Source organism: Athalia rosae, chromosome 3, assembly GCF_917208135.1.
Source record: "Athalia rosae chromosome 3, iyAthRosa1.1, whole genome shotgun sequence".
Classification (NCBI taxonomy): Eukaryota; Metazoa; Arthropoda; class Insecta; order Hymenoptera; family Athaliidae; genus Athalia; species Athalia rosae.
Window position 1 is genome coordinate 6,164,034 of NC_064028.1, and position 14,837 is coordinate 6,178,870.

The window sequence follows — 14,837 nt, forward strand, 5'->3', positions numbered from 1 at the left end:
GTAATAACGTCAGAAATTTCATTTCATTACGTGCTATTATAACAGTTAGAAACTAAAAATCTCATAACTTTTTTCTTCCTTCTTTTACTTTTCAATTATCTCGACTCGTGACCGGCTTTGAGTTTTTTTTGCTTTCTCAAATAAAATAATCTTCGCTTCGGGCCAACTGTGTACAATTGAACGCGATGACGATAAATACCTAATTACCAATACGATTCCAAGCGAGAGGTTACCGACGATGAAGAGAAATTAATATGCAGAAAATGGTTCGCCGTCACATTTATTTCTTCCGTTAGGTAATTGCTGCGTTTTTTTTTTCTTCTCTTTTTGTTCAATTGAATTTTCTTCTAAGAGTTATAACGAGCAACAGAAAATCTAGAAAAAAAAAGAAAAAAAAAAGATGTCTGACGCAAAGAAAAACGACCGAGTGAACGATGGAATGTACGTACAATACCAACGAAACGAATCGAATTGAATCGAACTGAAACACTTCCGTGTCCGGGAAGTGTGAAAAACAATCGAAATCGAGCCAAACTTTCTCTCCGGACACTTCGCGAACAGGGGAGGGGATTTTTCTACGCAAAATGAGAAAAAAGGAAGGGATAAAAAAAATACATATATATATATGTATATCTGTGTCTTCGGTTCGGGTAACAAGACCATAATAAATCGACTACCCAGAAGCAATCAACGTGAGTTAAAAGCGATTTTGCAAAATAGAGTTTCGAGGCATAATGGCCTCTTATTACTCCAAGTAAAATACTAAATAGGAAGTGACTTAGTTATGCTTCGCTGCAGACGGCAAAGCGGCTAACGTTATTATGTATTGCTCGGTGTCTTGACCGATACCTACCTAAAAATTGCCTCTACCTACTACCTATACGAACGAAATACGTGCAAATATCTACCTGCACCTGCGGCGTAGGCGCTGCTATAACGGACGACTCGGAGAGCGCTTCACTTTCTTCCATAAATCTGAAAACCATCCGACAAAATAACGTCGTACGCATATCTTTTCTCGCAAAAGAAACAAAAAGAACCAAAGATTCGATACGAACTCTCTTCGCCTTATCAGGCGAGTTTAATTATCGACGTGAAACGCCAAATTAAACGGACGTATTTATCAGACGTTTTTTTTTTTTTTATTTTTTTTTTATTCTCTTAACGAAGGATTGCAACTAATTAACCATGGTATACAGAGATACAGTTGGCATAAAATGTAATATCTGTATAGATTGAGCTAATTTTACGAGTCGAGAGATGGATGATGAAAAAAAGACAGTGATTTTGTCGGCTCTAATTTTCTCGCGAAATATTCTTCGTCTCGAACGTTATCGCGGAAGCGCTTAAGCGGCTGCTGGATCTACGCCCCCCCAGTCCAGCTCCTGCTTCCCTTCCCCGACGTCCTTTTCTAATCAACGGCGCAGACGTGTGTTATATTTTTCCCATTGATTAAGCGATAGGTATCTCACGAATGTGTACTGTACGAATATAAATACCTTAATATCAATTAAAAGCGTCCCTGAATTCCCTCGATCCTTAAACGGTTGTTACCGTAACCGAGTCGTACGTGTGTATATATATATATACCTATATACGAGTTTCCTGATAGCGTATTGGCCACATTGTAACCACCGCTTAATGAGCTTAATGATACATCGGTATTTACTCATACGTGGACAGGGTACACGTAAGCGTTACTATGGCAGTCTGCCGCTACCTGAACTATTACCTTACGAAATCGTCTCTTTTCTATATATTATTAAAATTAGCGTTGCGTTACAGCGCGGCATAGGAATCGATCGCGCTGGTGCTGCTGACCGGAAAACAACCCGTTGCAACTATTTAAATATCCGTACGTTTAGCTGGAATATTTATTCATCAAAACCAGTTAACGTTTTCGCGCTCTAGAAGTGATCAATGATCTTTATAATCCTGCGGATCATTACGTACTCATCGGGTCCTCTATTCAAATCTCTCAAGCGATGATGTAGTTATTTATTTAACGTTTACGAGATGTAATTGCTCGTTTATATAGTTACACCGAGAGTCGATACGCCCATTTACATTACAGGTGTAATGGGAAAATGTGCATCGCGAACGTAACAGACGCCGAGTGTCCGGTACATTGTGTATAGAAAATTACACGTGTGTGCATAGGTTACATACGTCGAACGCACACCTACGTAGATATATATATATATAGGAACAAATATTTCTATTCATTTACATATGGCGGCGCACATTGGTCAGCGTTAGTACAGCAGGTTACACGTATTTACTACGTAACGTTGGGACAATCAATTAATCTTGATGTAACCTGCACCTGTACTAGCGCGCTAATTAATTTCACTTGCCTGCCGTACTCGCTGCGCTCTACAAGTTGCTTGCTCGCTCGCTCGCTCGCTCGCTCGCTGCTGCTGCTGCTGCATCGGCTGAGAAACGTGCCACTCGGGTGGGGGGTCCTAAGAAATTGCGTCAATTATACTTGATTATATACCGTCTGTGTGTAGATAAATTTTATATACATTGATAGATTTTCACGATTATCGGACGTGAAACTTCACTATCCGCAGTTTCAGGTTTTCATCTGTCTCTTCCGTTGGTGAGGTAGGTACTCGAATAACGTGTGAAGTAAGTTTTTCCCTTTGTTTCAGTCGAGTGAATAAGAAAAAAAAAAAAAAGAATAGTCGATTCAACGGCATCATCAGCTGATTATATTTGTGAAAAATCACATCTCGTGAAAGTTGAATAAAAGGTTGACGAGCGCTTTGCATTTATTTTACTCGGGGGAGGGTTACCAACGGGTTATTTTATAATAGATGTATGTACAATATAACTATAGCATATATATACACAACTTTATGCCTTCGGGACTTAATTGTAAAAATTGCAAACGATGCATGTTTACTGCAGCTGCAGTTTATATCCTATTCACATACAAAACGCCAGAGGCCGCAAGAGTTTCTGACCTTTTAAAGTGGTTAATGATACGTCATTATCGGAGAGGCACATTTAAGGAGTAATATTTTCATAGCCGGTTTAAATTTCAATTATCATCTACCGCCACGATTTCTTTCTTTCTTTCTTTCTTTTTTTTCTTATCAACTCTTCACCGTTCGTTCGTTCGTTCGTTCTCAGACATCATTGACAAATTTTCCGATTCGATCGTTTCATTTCTTTTTTTTTTCATCATCTTTTTTTTCATTCATTTTAACGACGACGAGACAACTGATACATCGGTAATCGTGTCCCCGTTAGATTCTCACAATGTGCAAACGGAATGCGAGGTCTATGAGAGCCGGGAAGAATTTACCATAGGCTACGCGCAGCTGGGAGACCCCTTCAGGGTTGGGCCAATTGAATTTCCGATCACACGCTGCAAGGTGAAAACGGCTAAATAAAAAAGAAAATCCTATGAGCCGAGCATAAAGTAGAATATACCGACTCTGCAAGTTCGTATGAAACGCATCGCGGTATCGATCGAGTTTACTTTTTCTTTTTTATTTTTTTTTTTCTTTTCGTTTCACACGATTACGACCGATCCCTTCCGTCGTCGTTGTACAATTATTTAACGAGCGAATGATCGAGTTTATTCAGAATAACCGTCTATTCGGATAAAATAAGAGGAAAAAAGACGAGAGCAAAGCCGCGAGATAGCGATACGCGATGAGATAAAACGCTCTCGAGATGACCTTGACCTTCTAGTTCACGAAACGTTGCGACAGATCGTTCTAGAAATGAGTTCACTATAATTGAGTTTTTTTACGTTCCTCCGTAAGCGTTCGAATTTCACTGGAGTCTTCTTCGTCTTTTTTTTTCTCTCTCTCTCTCTCTTTTTGGCGCGTAATGTCAGTCGCGAATTTTGCTCGATGTACATGCATTCCTCGACGACACTCGGACGTAATTATCGTACATAAATTCAGCCAGTGGATCGGTGAGACCGAAAGTCTGCGGGCGGTCGGTCTTCCGGCTTACTTATCATACGAATGAATTGAAAATGAGACTCAACCAAAGTCCCATACGTCGTTTACCGTCGTCATAAGTCGATGTACGAACGCGGTGGCGGGTAAAACGAATCGCCCTGAGATTGACGCGGATTTTCTTCAATATTTTTCCCTTGTTTTCAAACGCTTCCTAATCAATAATCGACTCATTCGCACCGTTTCACGACGATGTCGCGTGTCACTCTGAATTTCCTTTTACTCGACAAGGAAAATTTTCTGTTTCCCGTTGTTTTCTTTTCGGTATTTCCACATAATACAATTTCACCACAACGTACTACAACGTACTGTGTATTATGTGTACATGCACACGTACACGCATACAAATATGTATGTAAAGTGAATAAACGTCAGTCAGTTTCGCACGTGTCGACGACGCTACGAGTTTCGAATACATTTCGCTCGGTATTTTGATAGAGTTTTGCTTTTCATTACGCACATAATTACGATATACGTAGGCGCAAGGTGCTCGCGTCGAAACTTGGGAAACTTCGTTCCAGAAATTTGTTCATAAAAATACGAGGAAAGAAATAAAATCAGTTTTTCGACGGACGATTTTTGCGTTTTACCGAATGATGATTAATTATCGCCCGACTTCGAGGCGATCCCCGATCAACGTAACGAGAGATTTCCCCGATAATTAATTTTTCTTCCATCCGTGGAGTTAGACATTTTATTTTTTTTTTTTTTTAGATCGACTTGCAGTGCGTCATGCGTCGATTAGTATGCCGGTTGCGTACATTCGCAGCGTTCAACGACTGAGCTGAATAAGATTTGGTGTATATAAGCTCGGATTTTTTGGTTGAGGTCAACGTTCGCGAGGGACACGCATACATACGCACGCGGTGTTGTATCTGATTTTTTTTGTCGAAAAAAAAAAAAAAAAAAAAAAACTTAAACAAAAATAACCGAGATCATAATTTAGATATGAATGATGCATTCGCTAATTGATAACGGCCGTATTCTTAAAAATATTCCTGCGTCACAAAATACATGGGATTGAATATAGTAGACATTGAAAGATATTTTAAATCGAAAAAAAAAAAAGAGAATTCGAAAAAAAGAAAGGAGAATTCGAAAAAAAGAAATGAATTGTGAGACGCGTACCTACTACACACATATTGTTGCATGATTTCGTGAATCGCTGCGAGAGATATAAGCGCGAAGCTTTTCCGAACGAGTATAATATACATAATTATAATAAAGTTGCAATCGCGCATTCGACCCAAGTCATGTAACCTTTTGGTGCGTATTTTTAAAACGAGTGATAAAAAAAGAAGAAAAAAAAAAGAAAGAAAGAAAGAAGTTAAAAAAAATCGCGAATGAGTTCGCTTTTGAAATGAGATGAGAATATGTATATAGTTATGTGTATACCTACATACACGTATACCTACGTTATACGTAGTACATGCGGTTGAGTATCTTTCAATAAAAGCTACGAGTGTGAGCGACGGCGGAGTGTATATGGATATGGTTACGATACATCGTGTATTTAATTATAATAGGGAGATAATCGCGTGAATTTAGCTTACGCAGCGACTCGTGCGTTTGTTATATCTGTAACATACGCTATGATATCGAACGTATAATGTATACGTACGTATGCCGAGTATGAATATATATATATATATATAGATCATTAATTAGTGATCCGCGGATGCAGAAAATACACGCCTTCTGATTTCTCATAAATTTCTCGCATCGATTACGCACATTTCATTATAATGTCGGTTTGATTTTTTATCGACCCAGCGTGAACCGCGACCGTCTTCGATCTCCTCGGTAACGATCGGTGCAAAAATATTATCGATTCAAGGATACCCGCGTATTACACGCGTCTAGACTTCGCAACGTAGTTTTCCTCGCGATCGTTCAATTCGCGAGGGGAAAAAAAAGGAGAAAGAATGAAAATCTTGTACAAATAATTGCGATTCAATAAAGGAAAGAAACTTACGTTACAAAAGTTATTACATAAAACGGCTGTGTAACTCATTCATGATTATATTATCGACGTTCTTTAACGTTTGTAACGTCGCGTCGTTTCGATCCCTTGCATTACGTGAAACTTAAAAGTACATTTGTAATCATTTATCCGACGACTGTATCGCGCTCGTTCATTTGTATAGCCGAACGCGTATAGATCACGCGAGTATAACTGTGCGTTAATGTGACAAGTTAATCGTCGGATCTCTCGAGACGTTTTTTTCCAAGATTTCAACTTCCGCTCGGTTCGTATTCCCGAAGCTGATCATCCGAGCGTATTGCAACGCTGTTTAGAGTGAACTTCGTTCATCCCGTTCGCGAATAGAGAATAATTCGAATCGGCAGAAATTCGGAATTTTCTCATCCCTGCGAAGGGGTTGAAATTGACGATCGCGGAGTCGAACTACCTACGGGAGGTGTGCCTCGCACGAGACCATTGTAGGATAGAGATAACGGAAAAGCTGTCTATATACACGTTACGGTTGGAACGATTTCGAAATTCAGGCTATTGATACGACATCTCCTCTCGTTACGTTGCGTACGTTACGACGGATCGATATCGTTGACCTAAATTTTCTGTAAATAAAACGTAAACACCGCAAGTTCTGACGTTACTGCAGCACACCTACGGTGTTAAATGTATTTCACACGTGTCTACGTATCGTTGAAACAATAAAAAAAAAAAAAGAATTAATGAATAACGTACGCGTGTATCGATGTAAAGACTTCTTTTTCGAAGCACGGAACGGACATTCGATCCTTCTCCCCCTTTTCCCGGCCGATCGACGATCGCGTCGTCTCGGATAAGATGGTCGCGATCACGATCGGACTTTGAAATTTCTCAAAAAAAGAAAAGAAAACGGAAAAAGTGGTGCCAGGTAATTCGGATGGAGAAGTTGTAACGTATTTGTCGTTGCGAAAAAAAAAAAAAAAAACCAATTCGTTCGACGGTTAATAGCGCGAAACCATATTATGAATTGCTCGCGCTGACCTGCGATTCCACGCCTCAGATGTCGCGAACTCGTTGCAGGACAAAGGCTTCGCTGTACAGGCGAAAGAATCGCGTGTGTTCCGTACGTGTAACGTGAATTCATTTGTATTCGCTCCGGACGCAGAATTTTTTCGAGTAAAAGAAACGCGCGTCGAAGAGAAATAACTTTTATCGATCGAAAGAAAGAAAAATGAGAAAAAAAAAAATGAAAGGAAAATATTTTTCTTCTCGCATCAACCGACGGTACACCGCATCCGACGCGTTATTTTTTTTCCCCCGATTTCAAACCGGACCCACGAGTAACGGATATGTGGTGCGTATACGCGAAATGCGTACAGCTCGTGCGTAGCCGTAGAACTCGACGTGATATTTGAATACGTCGGTGCGTTTTACGTAGGCGGAAATGAATCAGCGATTCATCAATGAACATTGCACGAGAAACGACGTGATCGCTGGATACGTGCGGGGTGGACGAGGACGCGCTGATATACGGCGATACGGCCGCGTAAAATTCAACCCACCCACGCGTGTAATTTTAGGCGTCGCGACGCCAGTCGGGATAATGACATACACTCATCCCTGTATAGGTATACCCGGGTACCCTTTCATCGATCGTTCGCAGCTACCGCTCGCCGTACGCGACGTACGTACAAAGTTGGGCGCCAGTAATTTTCAGACCCTTATTTTCATCGGGTAATTACACGTGCGATACCCGGTCTCCACGCGTATGTTACATTGCGCGAATCGCAGGGTTTCAAAATTTATTGCGAGATCAATGACACGCGAAGGTAATTCGAAGATCGAACGGAGCGAAGCGAAAGAAAAATCAAAATCAAAAAATTTTCTCATGCGACGAGTGATCAATTGAATTTCATATATACCTATTATATAATCATTTTTTACTCTCGGACCCGGAGTTCGACTTGAGGTTACTTTGTCCGAGCGGTTAACGATCTTTACACATGTACTTTGAAATTATCATTTATAGAGCAAGATTGTAACTTTTTTTAGGGTCATCGGGTCGGGAGACTCGACGCTTGTGTACGACACATTTTTACATCGATTTTCACACACTTGAGTTGTGCTTAAAATAGCACAAAAATATCGTAGGAGTGCGATATGCGATCGGATGTGAGATGTGAAAAAAAGAGATCCACCTACTACTTCGACCGCCTGTACCATTTTCAGTCTAACACGGTTCTTTTTTACGTTTTTACAATTTCTTCTTTTTTATTTTTTTTTATACGACGTCGAAACGCGTCGCGTCATTTCGCGTTTCCTTAATAATCTTCAGAGGCAGTGATGCGACACCAGAGACGGCGCATAACCCGATCTGGCGTTTCATTACATAGTCGAATTACGCTGGATGCTGCAGGCCAATAATTTATGTATTCCCTGATCATCTATTCACTCTGCCTCACACCGTACACCTTTTTACCTTATTAATTAGTCTCGTCAAACACGGCCGAAAATCAATCGCACCGTACGGACTTCGAGCGAACCTAGTTCCTTTTTAATTTTCTGTATTTCTTTTTTCTTTTTTCGTTTTTTTTTTTCTCTTCGGTGCCTCGCGATTCGAAACAGAGAAAATCCACCGTTGATTCAATAGATGCGCGCTCGAGGCGAGCTTTACGGGCTCCTGACTCTGCCTCCCTTTCATGGGTGATCGATGAACGATTAGAAAACCTATGATATACTCTTCCGCGGGTAATTGATGTGGCCATTGATTCCATTTACGTAGAAATAAAGCGACCCTGTGCGGGATAATCTTGTCGGAAGAGAAATTTTCTGCCTCTACGTAGTAGGAAGTGCGCGTCCAGAGATGTATATTTTGTGCGGCTACGTGTATACATATACACATCTATTATTTTTCTGTACCGTACGCTGTTACGTACCCGCGATATACTGTAACTCCGCATGTTTTATGAAGCCAATAAACTTTGCAACTGACACATTTCCAGTTAACTTGCGGCAAGATTCAGGTACATAACGTACGCCGGGTTCGTGTTTAATAATGTATATATGTGTATGTGTGTGCGGTATCGACCAGAAGAACCAGCTGCATCATCGAAGATTTGATTGAGACGTTAGATGTGGATGTACGGACGGATGGATGGATGGTACTTTTACCTGTAGTAATACCACCGGTAGTCGCAGATTATATTATCTCGGAGATTTGAAAATCTAATATATCGATCTCTCCGTTCATTGATTAGCTCGTACGCCGCAACTTATTCGGCGGGTATAATTTTATTGTGAAGAAATTTTCACGTCGCACGCGCGCGCCTCGAACGATTCGAATTATTATTACGGTGCAGGTAATTCGCTAGCCGTACAGGAGGAAGCCACGCAGCGTTCGCCACATCTCAATTATTGCGAAGGGTTAGAAAAAAAAATATCTATAGATTGAATACGCACCTGATTGGCTAAGTTTCCCTCTTCATATCAATCGAATCGTCGGCAATTCTCTGAAATAAATTTGAGATTTATTAAAATATGAAAAAAACAAACAAATTCAGACGGTATTCGGGTAACATCGCTAATTTGTGATCCAAATAAAATGAGTTCGATTCGTTCGAAATACGATGTCGAAAATTTCTAATATCGTTACTTTATCGGATGTATGTATTTTTTACTTGACCGATCTCACGTGTGTCGGTGTAAAACGTGCACCATACGCGAAGTATGCTTGATATATGTACGTTGATTACGTCTCGAGGTATATGAACAAGTGCATATCAAGGTCGAGGCACAGGTGTATAACGTCTGTCGTATCTACTATAATACATCGTTCTCTTAATTACATGCATTTATTTCTTTTTTTGTTTCGTTTGATTTGCAATTTCAAAAAAAAATAGACTGCACGTTGTGCTACCCGTAATCACGAAAATTGACGTGGAAAAAAACTTTGATTTTCGAAGATCTTTTGGCGTGGATAACGAAACTGCGTTGACTCGAGTTCGTTTCTTATTTCGTCACGACGAGATAAATTGATGGGTGTCGCCGTGTGATCTTTGATTTGAATTTATTATAGGGCAACGTCGGGTGGCTCTAGGAATTGAAAGAAGGTGAATTATAACGAGGATTTAATGGCGAAGAGTAATAATTCTTGGATTTTAGTAAAGGTGAAAAAGTGATCGTAAACAACGTAATTTCCATCATACGCGCGATCGCGATTGTATAGAGGGGAAACATCGATGTGAATAATAACCACCTTCGTTATTAAATGCAGTAATATTCAGCATGTAAAATATCGATGTGAGTACATAAAAGAAGAATAAGAGAAGAGACGGGATATCGTAAGACAATCGATAATTGAGTGCAACTTGGACTGCGAAGAAGCAAATTATCGGTCACGAAATCACGCGCTATTACCTCAGACATTAACTTGAAATTGTACATCTATGAATTTATGCTCCATTTGCAATTTATGACTACATCGATGTATTCTGAGCATGATGTCCATCGAAACGATCGACTTATGGCTGATTTCTCGCTTTGAAAAGCGGAAAAGTCAAGATATCTGGGTTATTTCGAGTCGCAGCGCGATTTAATCGGCAGGTTCGTGTACCTAAATTCAAAATATATGCGAAACAATCAAAAGACTGTAAAGATTCTTATGTATTTTGATCCCAGAAATACGAATCTGGAAGTCAAATTGATCCATCTATAAAATTGATCGAGTTATGGCCAATTTTTCGCTTTTTGAAGCAGAAAAATTGAGATATCTCGATGAGAAAAATTCATGGCTCAATTTGACCAACGGATTCGTGTTCCTGGGGTCAAAATACGTAAGAAAAGTGCCATACGATCAATTTTAAAAAATAAAAATTTTCGGCCAAAATTTGAGATTTTTCCAAGGGGTACCCCTTACGATTTTTTCAAATTTTGGCCAAAAATTTTTATTTTAAAAAATCGATCATATGGCACTTTTCTTATGTATTTGGACCTCAGGAACACGAATTCGTTGTCCAAATTGAGCTACGATTTTTTCCCTCCGAGATATCCTCAAATTTATGCCAAAAATCGCGGGAAAATGGGGATAACTCGGTCATTTTTGCAGATAGATCAATTTTTCTTTTGGATTCGGATTCCTGAGCTCGATTCACATTAAGATAGACTGAAAAATCAATTTTTTATTTCCGACTCGAAAAAGTTGAAAATTGGCGACAACTTGGTCAATTTTGTAGATGGATCAATTTTTCTTTCAGATTTGGATTCCTGAGGTCAAAATACATAGGAAAAGTGTCCTACGATCGATTTTAAAAATACTTCATATTTGGCCCAAAAATCGAAAAAATCCAAAGGAAAATTTTCGATTTTGGGTTAAAAAAATATTCTATTTTAAATGCCATTCCAATGTATGTTGATCTCAGGAATCCGAATCTGAAAGACAAATGGATCTATCTATAAAATTAATCGAGTTATCGCCAATTTATCACTCTAAACTGCGAAAAAAGAGAGATCTGAATAAATATTTCTTCCAGCTGAATTCACTGGATGGATTCGTGTTCCTGCAGAAATCAAGAATCAAAATCATCATCTTCTTCCGGTTAAAAAGTTCTTTCAGAAGTCGAACATGGTACGTTGTAAATCAAATATTGTAGCTCAATTGGGATCTTTTACCGCATTACAGTCATCGAGTTTTTGGATTTTAGGATCATTCTTTCAGTAATCCAAATACTTACGGACTTCTAATCTATTTCGGAGTATCGCTTCGATATAACAGATTGTGATTTACGAATCAGAATTTCACTCAACGAGTACACAAGATCGCATATCGGATCGCGAGTTACATAACACAAAAATCTGCTGGTTCAATAAATCGATCCTCGACGTTTATTTTTTTATTTTTTTTTTTTTTTGCACATTTCTGACGACAATCACACACGCGTGATTATATAACGAATTTGTTCAACGAAAAGTAAATATACACGTCCACTTTTTCCCTATATTTTGGCGCGTGTCACTTCTCACGTATGAATTAGATTTGAAATTAATCATTATCATTATCACAATACGTACGTAGGTATGTACAATTTTTTTCAAACCCTACTCCATGCCTCGTTAGTTCATATATGTACACAGATATTACGTATACTCGACTGCACATACGATCTATACAAACACACACTTCACATCGGGAAAAATATTTAATCAACTGTCAATTTTTACGGCATTTTTTTTATGTATCAAACTCGATACACATCATAGTAACATCTACGTACATATCTGTTGATCATTATTTCCGAACGTATATTTCGTATAAATAGTTTCTATCAATAACACACATCGTGTCACATTATCTGTAAATATTATTAAATGATGATAACATATTTACTACAGGTGCGATACTTCAGCCCCTCCTCCCCTCAACCCCCTCACCCCCTCAATGACTGATCGTCTCGACTGTTTTTTAAATATCCCGTCGCGGAGTTTACTTGCCCATTGACCGAATCGAGAGAAATTCAAATGGCGATCGAACGATCATTTTTTGATCAATCGGGTCCCGCTCTCATCCAATAATTCACCGTTCAATAATCATTCTTTCGAGACTCTCCGGAAATACCGATGAATTCAGTAACGGAATACCTGTGTGATTTTCGTTTTTTTTCCGTTCAGATCTCCATCACGGATCCTTCGCGGACGCGCTAATGTTGCCGCGATTGTGCACGCGCGTATGACCCACATTTACTATAAAATAACACGCCTGGTGAAACTCTGAATCAAATTCCCATAAGATTGACGTTCACGATATAATGTACGGCGAGCTATTTTCTATCCGTAAGATGTGCTCGGCTATAGGTATGCGGTGTACGTACGTACCTACTACATAACCGACTTTGCGCGTTCGTCCACTTTTCCTTACTTTCATTGGAGTGCGGCTTATAAAAAAAAAATAAAAAAAATAAAAGAAAAAATAAAAAAGAAGGAGAAGAATTTATAAATAAAAATATGAAGACAAGTTTCACCGATCTATTATAGATCACCTATATCCGTCCCAATCGCAAAAACTCCAACTGTATAGGATTTTCATTACGAGACGTATCAAATCTACAGGGATGGGGTTAAAGGGGAAGTGTGATACACGCGAACTTGTAGATAACAAATTTCAGACTGCTGTGCGAGTAAGATTAAAAGGGTCAATGTCACAAGACGTTTTATTTCGAGGTTCAATTTCAGCTGCACGTACAAACTATAATCATGTATATAATTATGCAGAAAAGTATTTAGAATATCATCTTTTTTTTTTTCTGCGGTTCGTTTCGCCGCGGATTACGTAAAAATTTGTTTCGTTTCGTGTTCCTTTTTTTCCGCTGCAACTTTTTTTTTTTAGAAAAAAAAAATAAATAAAAAACAAATGAGAAGAAATGATGCAATGTAATTAATTAAGCAGGGCACCAAACGATTATCTGTAACGTACGTGTGCATTTTGGTCCGCAGATGACGCGATTGTGATTATATCGAAACATCAGTTTTCGATTGGCTGATTAATACACGCTGTCAATCGGATCCTACAATTTATATAATTACATAACACATCAAACACGTACCCCACACCGATGAAACCGTGATTTAATTACAGGCAAGAAATGAATGAATTCTAATCACGCGAACGCGTATGTCGTGTTTATACACTCTGATAATTAGTTTATTATATATCGCAGATTGATTAACTATCAGATGAATGTAGCTACACGTATACTCGTTTCAGACGTCGAACGTAGATTGTGTACATGACTTCCTTTTTGTTTTTGTTTTTTTTGTTTTGTTTTTTTTTTTTTGGGTTTCGGAAATCAAATAAACGAATCTCGATACAATTGATCGATATCTCCGTATGTTGCGATAAAAATTTTTAATTTGCCGAAGAGGAATCACGATTGCTCAATTTATCTCGTTGAAAAAAACAAGAAGAAAAAAAAAAATAACAACGGAGACAAATTCACTGCAGCTTCGATAATTGAAATCACGCAGAGTTTCGTTGCGATTCTCATAGTATCTCAACTCGTTTTTCGGCCATCGAGAAATGATTTTGACGGTGTTTTCACGGATAATATATCCCCTGGGTGTAATGAAAAATTTATTTTACGTTACGTGTGTAAAATAAACTGTATAATAATATATACCGTATGAGGTATACCTGTACGTAGCGTCGATCGTTGGGTGGCCCTGAACGATCGATTTGATTGTCAATGTCTCTGTTTATACCGTTCTCCACATCAGACAGCTACATAAACGATAAGTTATCGCTTATCCGCGAGCCGATAAGTCCCCGACCAACAATGCACGCTCGCGTATATATAAATGGATATACATAAGCCGATAAATGGACCGCTGGGAATACGGGAATCGAATTCGTTTTTTGACACCCTCAGGATTTTGCGTAAGCGTTTTTTTCTTCGCTTTCAATTTTAACCGCATCTTCGAGGGTGCGGCTTCGAGAGAAAGTGAAGAAATTACTAACTTGCGCAAAAAAATGCACGATATGTATGTATAGATTTTTTTTTTTTCGACCGAAAAGATTTCAAAAATTCGAAATCGAAGAATAATTTTTATTTTTCAATCGCACAATCGTCGTCCTACCACACTGCAGATTGCTCATTTTTGACAGCAACCGCTGATCTCGATAAAATCGGCATCGAGATAAGAATAAAAATTTGACAGAGATACACAAATCCCCATCAATCATAACCGTACACTGCAACTACCGAGATTGAGTTATCATTTTGCAAAAAAAAAAATAAATAAACGTAAAAAATTAATTCACCTCGTGACGTTTGTTATTTTTTTTGGGTGTCGTTACTTTTGGTGCATCAGCAAATTGTAATTGCCATTTCGTTTTTTGTTTTTTGTTTTTT

The 14,837-nt window shown here is 38.7% G+C and overlaps 1 protein-coding gene across 2 annotated transcripts in view; it reads right to left on the reverse strand.

Annotated features, from left to right (window-relative positions):
• The window catches only part of LOC105687722 (protein dimmed-like), a 68,882-nt gene that overhangs the window by 46,526 nt on the left and 7,519 nt on the right, over positions 1–14,837 (reverse strand). The window contains exons 2-3 of one of the 2 annotated variants that reach the window (XM_048653245.1): positions 9,397–9,446; positions 2,358–2,465 (exon numbers count right to left, since the gene is read on the reverse strand). The gene's annotated coding sequence lies outside the window, so the exon portion shown is untranslated. The remainder of the gene's footprint in view (positions 1–2,357; positions 2,466–9,396; positions 9,447–14,837) is intronic. The other variant, XM_048653242.1, reaches the window with a different exon arrangement.